Source organism: Fukomys damarensis, unplaced genomic scaffold, assembly GCF_012274545.1.
Source record: "Fukomys damarensis isolate Sample0158 unplaced genomic scaffold, DMR_v1.0_HiC HiC_scaffold_24, whole genome shotgun sequence".
NCBI classification, from domain to species: Eukaryota; Metazoa; Chordata; class Mammalia; order Rodentia; family Bathyergidae; genus Fukomys; species Fukomys damarensis.
Window position 1 is genome coordinate 72,546,287 of NW_022900936.1, and position 10,200 is coordinate 72,556,486.

General features: G+C 42.8%; 1 non-coding gene across 1 annotated transcript; it reads right to left on the reverse strand.

The window, feature by feature from the left end:
- Positions 1 to 6: 6 nt before the first annotated feature.
- Positions 7 to 9,886, reverse strand: LOC104858937. Its single transcript, XR_004514239.1, has 5 exons — positions 9,753 to 9,886; positions 6,241 to 6,370; positions 2,899 to 2,937; positions 2,378 to 2,489; positions 7 to 1,348 (listed from the first exon to the last, which is right to left on the reverse strand). It is a non-coding gene; the product is annotated as an uncharacterized LOC104858937 (transcript).
- Positions 9,887 to 10,200: the final 314 nt, after the last annotated feature.

Below are 10,200 nucleotides of genomic sequence, written 5' to 3' on the forward strand. Positions count from 1 at the left end.
AGAGAGAGAGAGAGAGAGAGAGAGAGAGAGAAGAGGGGAGGGATGGTGGGCTGGGCTTCCAATGGGTCGTTTATTTTTTCCTGTTTTATGAGCTCTTGTGTTTAGAGGATATCAGGGTTGCACAACCACAATCATGACAGAGCATCTGGTTTACATAAAAACATTTTTTTGTAGGAAAAAGAAGTTAGTGTGTCCACGGGAAGAGAATCACCATGCTGTACTGTGAGGGGACAGACCCGGGCCCTCATGCTCCTTTATTTTGAGTTTTTGCAACATGACCCCATGGAAAGACTCAGGGTGTCAGAAACACTGAAAATTTATTTTATTTTAAATCATATCTTTAAGTCCAGCTGCTTTTAAAACACATTGTGCAGGGTTATTTTTGGTCTGCTTGCTTTCCTCAGAGACAGTTCCCCGCCAAAGGCACACATAGGTAGGGTTTCTTTCTGCCTGGGGATCAAACTGGGTCTTGGTTTCTAGAAGAGTGGGCCTTCTAGCACCATGGGGCATCCAGCAACTTCCTGGGCATCTGGGGCTGTGATCTGCGTACATCAACCTGGTGGATTTGTGTCACTGACTGGGGAGAAAGCCACCCCTTAACTTTGGCTGCCAGGAGGTGAGGGAAGCGGGGAGGGCGGGTGGGAACACATCCTTTGAGTCATCAGTCATCGCTGGCCTAGAGGTGGCTCTAGGTTTTGCCAGAAACAAAGTACCTTCCTCAAAGGGTAGACCTCCTGTTGGTGATCTAAAATGTGTACCTTTGAAATGACTTAAGCAACTGCTTTTAGGGGGAGCAAATAAGTCATCTGTTCTCCAAGCTTAGACTTTCCTACCCAGTCGGGCTTTAAAAACTAGACCAAACCAGACTGGAATGTGTACTTTTCAAAAGATCAGCAATTGCAAAATGTCTGTGCCCTGATGGAGCTTGGGATCATGGTCTCCATGGATATAAACATCTCCAGATTCCACTGCATTTTAACAAAAACAGAACAAAGACAATGATTAAGACACGAGTACAGTCACTAACATCGATCAAATGATACTGGCTCAGTGACAGATCAGTTTTATAGTTTTGTCTCCTTTTCCAGGTGCTTTGTGTTTAAATCAGCTATAAAATTTATATTTAAAAATTTCTTCAAAAGGCAGATGCTTAGAGGAATCAAGTCATGTGAATTATCTTTCCTTCAGCTGCTTACGGCACGTGGGGGAATCGCCATGGATTTTTGAGTGGGTGTGAGTGGTCCATGGGTCATCTTCTCCCACCAGCTGGGGACAGGGAATGGGGGAAGACAGAAACTCTTTTTCCAAACATGTTGGCCGAGGGCATGATTCTCCAACTCTTTGGGACCTGTGAAAACAAAGAAAGGGGACTATTGCTTCTCTTCCTGGCATTGTGAAAAATAGTCCTGCGAGTGAGTTCCTGTCTCCATTGTCCTTTTTCCTAAGTCCTCCAGTTCTAGAATTTTGCCTTTCTCCCCTCACCTGTACTGGCCTCCTGATCCCTGGTTCTCTCACACAGTCAGAGTCAGATTTCCTGGCATTTCCAAACATCGTCTATCTGTAGCTGTGTTCCAACCATATTCCTTGACTCCCAGATGTATATCATGTCCTTTCCCTTCTTCTCCATCATAAGAAGAGGTTTTCCTCTGGACATGAACTTGATTCATTCTGAATTTATGAGAAGTTTACAAAGGAGAACTTAGCCCTTTCCCTCCTCCATCCATGAGGGTGGGGGTACAGTTACATGATGGACCTGTGTGTGGAGTATGCAGGGCAGGGCTGGAAGGAAGGAACTGATGAAAAGATTTCTCCATCCCCAGGGAATTCCTGTTCAGGGATGAGTTGGCTCCTGGACAGGGGCTTTTCCAAAACCCACCCACTTCTGATGGCTGTAGGTGGGGGATTAGGCACCAAGTTAAAACTTGTTCAGGTTTTCTTTCATATTTGATCATTTGGAAAATTGAGGCAAGAATCAAATTTGGTCAGATCTCAACAGAAATCAGTTTAAGAACTAACTTTGACTTTTATTTATTTGGAGAGGGGGACTTATAAAGTCTGAGTAGGTTTGGGATTTAGCTTGGTGGCACCATGCCTGCCTTGTAAATGCAAGGTCCTGAGGTTGTTGATCATGAACTTTATATAAAAGCTTCTACTAGTTTTGAGTTTGGGGCATGATTGCCTTTGTTCATGCAACATGGGGATTGAACCCAGGGCCTTTGCACTGACCTCCATTTCCAGCCTTTCTTTTCTTTTTTATTTTGAGACAGGGTCTTGCTAAGTTGCCTAGACTGGGCTTGGGCTTGTACTTGCAATCTTCCCGCCTTAGCCTTCCAGAGTGTGTGCCACAATTGCTAACTGCACAGGGGTATTTACTTACGAGAATCAATTGGACATTTTCCGGACAAATAGAAAGATGACTCCACCAAGGAAGCAGATGGTGATTAAGAGTCCAATGACAATTCCAGCCAGGCTCACTGTTGACAAACCATCTGAAAGGGAGAGAATAAAAACACTGAGACTTAGGAAACACATACAACACGTCATGTAAAACAGTGGCACTGCCTACTGCACAGAGCAAGTGCTCTAGGTCATTTCTCCCTTATCCATTGGAATTTAGCTCACAAGTGCAGAAGCACTGGCTAGTATTTTATTTTATTTTATTTTTTGTGGTGTTGAGACCTGAGGACAGGGTCTTGTGCATGCTAGGCAAATGCTCTGCCACTGAGCAACGCCCCCAGCCCGGATTGTATCCAAATAAAAGTAATTACCTTTCCAGAAAGGGGGAGGAAGGAGAGAAGGGGGAGAAATCCAAGAAAGAATGTAACTCACCTCAAAGATCAGGCTCAAATTTTCTTTTCAACCCCTATAGGAATACTTTAATACCAAAACCTTGCTTACCTTTATGAACTGTTGTCTGTGTTGGCTCAGTCACATTCACTGCAAAGAAAGAGATGATACAGAATTATTAGGATTTAATTACTAGCATTTAACAAGAGGCAAAAGATGACTTTATTCTGAGTGGAAAATAGCAAAACATCTGCAGAGAGGATACTTTCTTAAATAAATAGGACAGAGGTTTGTTAATCAAGCTCTGGCAGGATATTATGATCAAATGTATAAATACGTGCATGGGTTCATAGTACTTTTGTATACATTAAGCCACAGAGATGTGAAATAAACAGTCAACAAGTTTCTGAGATTATGGTAGCAAAAGAAGCCAAAGCTGTATATCCTTAGTCCAAGACCAGAATCATGAAAAGCTTACAAATGGTGACAAGGTCTGCTACTCACTTTGAAAGCAATACTCTAGGTTAGAAAGAGGTAGCAGAGCTGCTATTCACCTTGTGCTATATATTCCGTGCTTGTTGGTACCTAGTTCCAGACTTCACAGGGAAGCAATATGCCCAGCTAAACCTGAACAGAGAATATACCCTAGGTGTTTATGCCACACCCACTTTAGGATTCCTGTCTGCAGTCAAACCTAGCCCAATAGTCGCGATGTGAACATTCTTCATTGTGCCTTTCTTTTAGGTAATTCTATACAATTCCTAATTTCAAATAAAAGTGGTTTTTGTTTCTCCCTTTAACCTCTTGGTAAGCTGAATCTTTAACTCCATTCAACAGTAGCTGTTCAGCTAGTTGGCAGATGGAGAAACCAAGATACATTGATTTTAATGAGAAACTGAAGAGAATCTTAGTTCACAGCTTGCAAAATATCCTGATATCCAACAGCTTTTCTAATTAAAAGTAAAACTGCCTGTGATTATATATACATGCATTTGGTTTTCCTCCACAGTTTCTGGCTCATAACTCCTTTTCCAAGGCAGACAATAGAAACTAGAATTTCTTTTCTCCAAGGTGGCTCATGGAAACACTAATCTTCCCCTGGCTTTCTTTTGCCAAGCTGGCTGGCCTGAAAGAAATTCTCTGCCCTCCTCTCAGTCCATCAGAGGCAGAAGTAAGGATACTGGAGTAAGGATCGCTGCACAGAAGAGCCAGAAAGAACCTAAGCACATAGGCCCTGCTTGGTTCTCACAATAAATTACCTGCTTTTGTCCAATTACATTTTGACACAGTTGTCCGTGCTTTAATCTTGTCTATGCAATGAAGTCTCCATAAAAACCCAGAAGAACAGGGTTCAGAGAACTTCCCTTTGGCTTGGCACAGGAGGATCCTGGAGGGCGATGGTCCAAAGAGAGCATGGAAACTGCTCTATTCCCCTACACTTTGCCCCATCTATCTCTTCTTTGGTATCACTGTAATCGTGTTTATAATAAAGGGTAAATGTATTGCTCTGAGCTCTTTGAACCACTCTGCAAATGAACTGACCCCAAAGAGGGGATATGGGAACCCTGATTTGTGGCTGGTTGGTCAGAAGTAGAGACAGAACCACCTGGGGTTTGCAGTTGCCATCTAAGGGTTTGGAGGTTGAGTCTTCGAATATGGCATCTGACACCAGCCCCAGATGGAGCAGGAACTGAATTGGGCTACAAGGATACCAGCTGGTGTCCACTGTAGAATTTCACACTGGCTCAGTGCTGGGGGATGGCGCTCATGTATCTCATGTCAGAAGTGACTTGTGTTGTGAGTAGGAGGAAAAAGAGTCTTGAGTTGAGTCGGGGTTGGTTTTTTCCAACACACTGGAGCCAACCATCTTTAGAAAGATGCTCACTTTTTCTACTGGTTGAGTTTGAAAAAGCTATTCCTCTGTACCCAGATCCTCCTTGAGAAGGGTGCCTTTTCAAAATGGCACCAGGGTGGGGGCCCAGAATCCAGCTTTCCCCTGTACTAATCCATGGCTCTGGAGCACTTATATGGAGCACAAATGGATTGGGGAACCCCACCATAGAAAACAGTGGAGAGACTGCAGGGCTTGGCACTTCCTAGAGCAACGAGGTCATCAAATCTATTCTTAAAATGTCATTCCTGAAAGCCAATTACTAGCAGAGATAGGTCAATCGTTAGCTTATACATCTTGACTTGGCTGCTGATTCCAGGCCCGAAATACACCATTATCACCATCAAAGATTCCACCAGTTACAGAATGCATACTAAAATTAAGTGAATTTGTAGAAAATCTGCCAGTGACTGAGAGCATATTAGCCCTGTATCCCCCATTCCTTATTCCACTGACGGTGATTATGAGCACGCACCATATACACGATCATCATATTTAAGCATTTCCTAAGAAAAGTGGACACCTGCTGTCCTAAAACAATTACCTGCTTAAAAATCAAGGGCTCGTAATGACTATTTTTTTGTAGCAGGAGGCATTGAACCCTGGCCCTTGTACATGCTAGGCAAGCACTCTACTTCACTGAGCAACGTCCCTATCTCTTCTTATTTTTTATGTTTTGAGCCAGGATCTTGCCAAGTGACCCAGGCTGACCTTGAATTTGGGACCCTCCTCCTCCAGCCTCCAGAGTAACCAAGTGGCCTAGGCCCACTTGTAATGACATTTTAACTCACACGTGAAACACCCTGGCAGAGTGAAACATGAAGCACATGTGAGCTCCAAGTCACACTTTTTGTAATGTGTGGGGCAGGGAACAAGAGTAGAGATAATGAGTATGTCCCAGGTAACTGAGAAATATTTCTTATGGGACTATAAGAGGATTTTTGGTATCACAAAAAGAGTACTTAACATAGAAGAATTTTCTGTTGCTAATCAGCTGTCAATTCACGTTACACATGAGTTGTTCTCTAAAATTCTGAACTGCATTATGATGATCACTTATATTGAGAAGTGAAGTCTCTTCTTGCTTAGCCTTTCTTGGCTTTTTGCTCAATGCAAGTGCTGAAACACAACCCCAATCCTGGTAAGTGTGGTGTAGAATCTTGTCCCACGTGGATGAACACAAACTTGATTTAAGATGGTAAATATTAGTGTAGAGTCTATTTAGACTCACATACGTCAGCTGAATTGCACACTGCTGGACAGCAACACAAAGTTCTCAATGTCCAGCCAGCAAAACAACATTAGCAGCTACTAACCCTTGTAGGTAAGAATAACAGTATCACTAGTTACCAAGCAAGTAGAGAGATATTTCTGGTAGCCCCCAAATTGGATTTGATTTAGCAACTCAAAAATCAAATTCTGAACCCACCACATGGTTCAGAATTCACTCTTGCATTCCGCTGTATCCTCTATTGATCATTGTATTTGTTCATGGACTTTGGGAATACATAGATTTTTCAAAACTAGATCAACACCTACTGGGGTAACTGGTCTCTCTTTACCTGTTGAGGTTTCGGTTGCCATAGGTGGGGCTGTAGTTGTCTGGCTTTTTTGGTGACTCTGGGTTGAGCTTGCTAAGGTTGACATATCTTCCACACCAGGACCTGTTGTACTTTCTGCACCTGCTGGCGCCTATTAGAGATGCAAATGAGGCAAAAGAGAAAATGAAGCCGAGTGTTGGCTTATACTCTGACTTAACAATAGATTCAAAGTGGTGTAAATATATAAATGATGTGATGGCATAAGTTCAAAGTAGAAACAAGAAAACCAACAAAAAGACACAATAAGGGTGGGGATGAGAATTAATTGAAGTCAACCCTAGAAATGAATTCCAAGTATTTAGCGTGCACACTTCCAGAAGCCCTAGGCTTTCCTCTTTCCTTCCGTAAACTTGAAAGTATTTTCCCTCTGTCCTTTCTTTGGCAGATAAAGGTATCACGCTTACATGCCTCCCTCCATGAGTGTGGCAGCCAGACTCGCGGAGAGCTCACTCCACGCAGAGCCCTATGAAAGCAATCCAGCTTTAGTCCCAATGTACAAATGAAGCTTAGAGCAATCTGAGAGTGTGCCCCAACTCACAACCACCTGGGACAGAGCAGGACTTGGAGTTCTCCAACATTTCCTGGTTTATTACAGAGGACATCACTATGATGAGGCGAAGGAGTACATAGGGTGAGTTTATGTGGAAGGTGCAGAGCTTCTGTGCCCTCTCCAGGGACTTCCAGGGGTCAGAAGCTCTCTGAACCATATCCGTCTGGGTTTTTACATGGCAATGTCATTAAATGTGCACAATTGATTAAGTTATTGGCCAATGGTGATGAACTTAAATTTATTCTTCTGAGCCTCTCCTCTCCATAGAAATTGAGGTGTGTGTGTGTGTGTGTGTTTGTGGGGGGGATCTACAACCTTCTCATCCAGCTGTGTTTTCAGACCTCATTCTAAAGGTTGTCAGCTTTTTAGTCTACTCATCAGCATACTAAAAGATATTAAGATATTAGAAGATTCTAAAGAATTGGTTCTCTTGACTCCAAAGTTCATGCCAACGTAAGATTTAACAAACCAGCTAGAGAGCACAGGTGATATAACGAAAAACAAACTGGACCACATCAAATGTAAAGGCATTTCTACATCAAAGGTTACAATCGACAGAAGAGAAGGCCCACCTGCAGGACGGGAGAAGACATTTGGAATCAGTATCTGGTAAACCTGTAAAGAACTTCTACAACTGAACAACAAAAAACTCAAATCACTCGATGATGAATTGGGTAAAGGCCTTGAAATGATGTCTCCCGAAAGATGACACACAGATAGCCGAGAAGCATGTGAGAGGAGGCTCAGTGCCACTAACCAGGGAAAGGCAAATCAAAGCCACAATAAACTGCTGCCTCACTTCTAATACAATAACTACTATCAAAAAGCCCCAGAAAATATCAGTTGCTGAAGAGGAAACCTGGAACTTTTGTACACTGTTCACGGGAACGTGTCGCTACTATGGACAGAATGACAGTTTTTCCAAATAATAAAAATAGAACTACCTTACAATTGGGCAATCCCACTTCTGGATATAAACCTCAAGGAACTCAAAGCATGACGTCTAAAAGATAAATCACATACACACAGGATGGTGATTCCTAGAAGCTCTGTTCATGAATAACTGCCATGAAGTGGTAGAAACAACCCCAATGGGCGTGGATGGCTGCATGGATGAACGAAATGTGCCCACATACAGTGGAACATGATCCAACCTCATGGAGGAGGGGACTCCTGACACAGGAAATAGCAGATGGACCTCAAGGCTGTTATGCCAAGGCCAAAAGGATAAATTCTGTAAGATTCCACATGCAAGGTACCTAGAGTAGTCAAAATACCAGAGACCGAAAGTGGAATGGCAGTTACTGGGGCCAATGGAAAAGAATGAGGAGTTATTATGTAATAGGGGTAGAATTCCAGTTTTACAAGATAAAAAATTCTGAAGATCTGTGTAACAATGTGAAAATACTTAACGCTACTGAAATGTACACTTAAAAACTGTTAAGGTGGTGAATTTTACTTCTGTGATTTTTGCAACAATAAAAAACTATGCCACAGAGTATTTTCTATGAGCCTGGCATAGTTCCAAGCTCTTGGAATATGAGTAATAAACTCTTAAAGCTTACAGGTGGGCTGGGTGGCTGAATATGAAAATATAGCATGTAAACAAATACAAAAGGTAGTTTTTTTGTTTTGTTTTGTAGTAGTGGACATTGAACCCAGCTACTGGGGATTGAACCAAAGAGTGCTCTACTACTGAGCTACATCCACAGCCCTTTATATTTTATATTTTGAGGCACAGTCTCATCAAGTTGCCCAGGAGGGACTTGAACTTGCAATCCTCCTGCCTCAGCCTCCCAAACTGCTAGAACTACAGTGAGCACCACTGCATGCACCTCAGAAGGCAGTTTTTAATGGCTGGAAATGCTGCGAAGAAAATATCAACTACACCAGACAAATTTTTTCACTCAAGGCAAAAAAGGTAAATACTTTCAGCTTTGAAGGTGGTAATTCAGTTCTTCTCTTATAAACACTGCCACAAACTTTTCATCCAAGTCTCCATTTCTAGGAAAAGTCCTATCTATAAAAATAATTGGTGAGCCAAGTCTTTGGAGTATTTTGTCAATCCCAGGGCTGAAGAATAACTCCTGGGAGTTGCAGGAGAGCATTATTTCAATTAAATCTCTTCGAGACAACACTGAATTTGTCATGAAAGTCAACCTAGGCAGAATGGGGAATGTTCTGGGCTAAGAAAAAGGAAACGTAAGTTGGACCATGCTTGGTATATTGAAGGTCAGAAAGGCCCACATGGCTGCATTAGATAAAGCAATGGGGAAGGGCACACAAGGCCGTCAGGAGCCTGTGTGCATTACCAGGGAATTATGAATTCTCAAAGGACCAAGGATGTGGCTCCCGACCTCCTCCCTCCATCCCTCCCTTCCTCCCTCTCTCCCAGCACCTGGGCATTCTGTCTATAATAGCCCATTAGGTGAGGGAATGTGTCTGCTTAGATTCCATGTTTATAAGTGTGGTCCATGTTTAACACCTCTGTAAACGTAATACAAATTTAGGAACTTAGAGCAGTCACATGGTCACAACACAAAGGAGACTTTTTTTACTGTATTAAAAAATGTGCTGTAAATTAGAAACTTAAAAACCTTATTCCTTACTAGTTTGAGAAATCTTAGTCTTTGACTCTGGAATCTCCTAAGATTAGAACTTCTAGAGCTGGGGATTTAGCTCAGTGGTTCTGCTACCTGCTTCGAAAGTGCAAGGTCTCGAGTTTGATCCCCGGTACCAAAAAAAAAAAAAAAAAAAAAAAAAAAAAATCCTGCTCACCGGATAAAATCAGGAAACAGCTTTTGTTCCTTTGCCTGGTGGCTCACAGTGATTTTTAACACATGAACATAATATACCTTTATGATGACAGGTGACTGCAGGCCTTTGGAGCAAAGGGCTTTCCCTTGCCGGGATGGACACTCACCCGAGTTGTCAGGATAGGAGATGGCTGAGGTGCTTCAGATCCACTTGTGGTTGGGATGAGATCTTCTTTCCCCGGGCTTCCCCTGCCAACTGCTGCAGCTGACGTAACCAGGTTTTCTTCAAGCCTAGCAAAGACAGCTGAAGAGAAAACACAGGGCTTAGGGTGGACACTGCAGGCAGACTTAAATGGCCAATGACAATCAGACTGTTTATTTAGCCACTGTTTGGTAGGACTGTATTTAATATCTTCTGGCCAGCAACCAAACAATTGTCCTTGTGACACCTTTGGCACACGTGGTGGCCGGGTTGTCTGCACTGCACAGCATGGGAAAATGGAAACACAAATGGTGAAGCAGCCAGCCCAGCCCTCCCAGGATCCCAGACACAGACTCGCCTGGTCAAGCGAGAACCTGATTCTTCCTGGAGTTGTTTCACAGGATGAATTAATG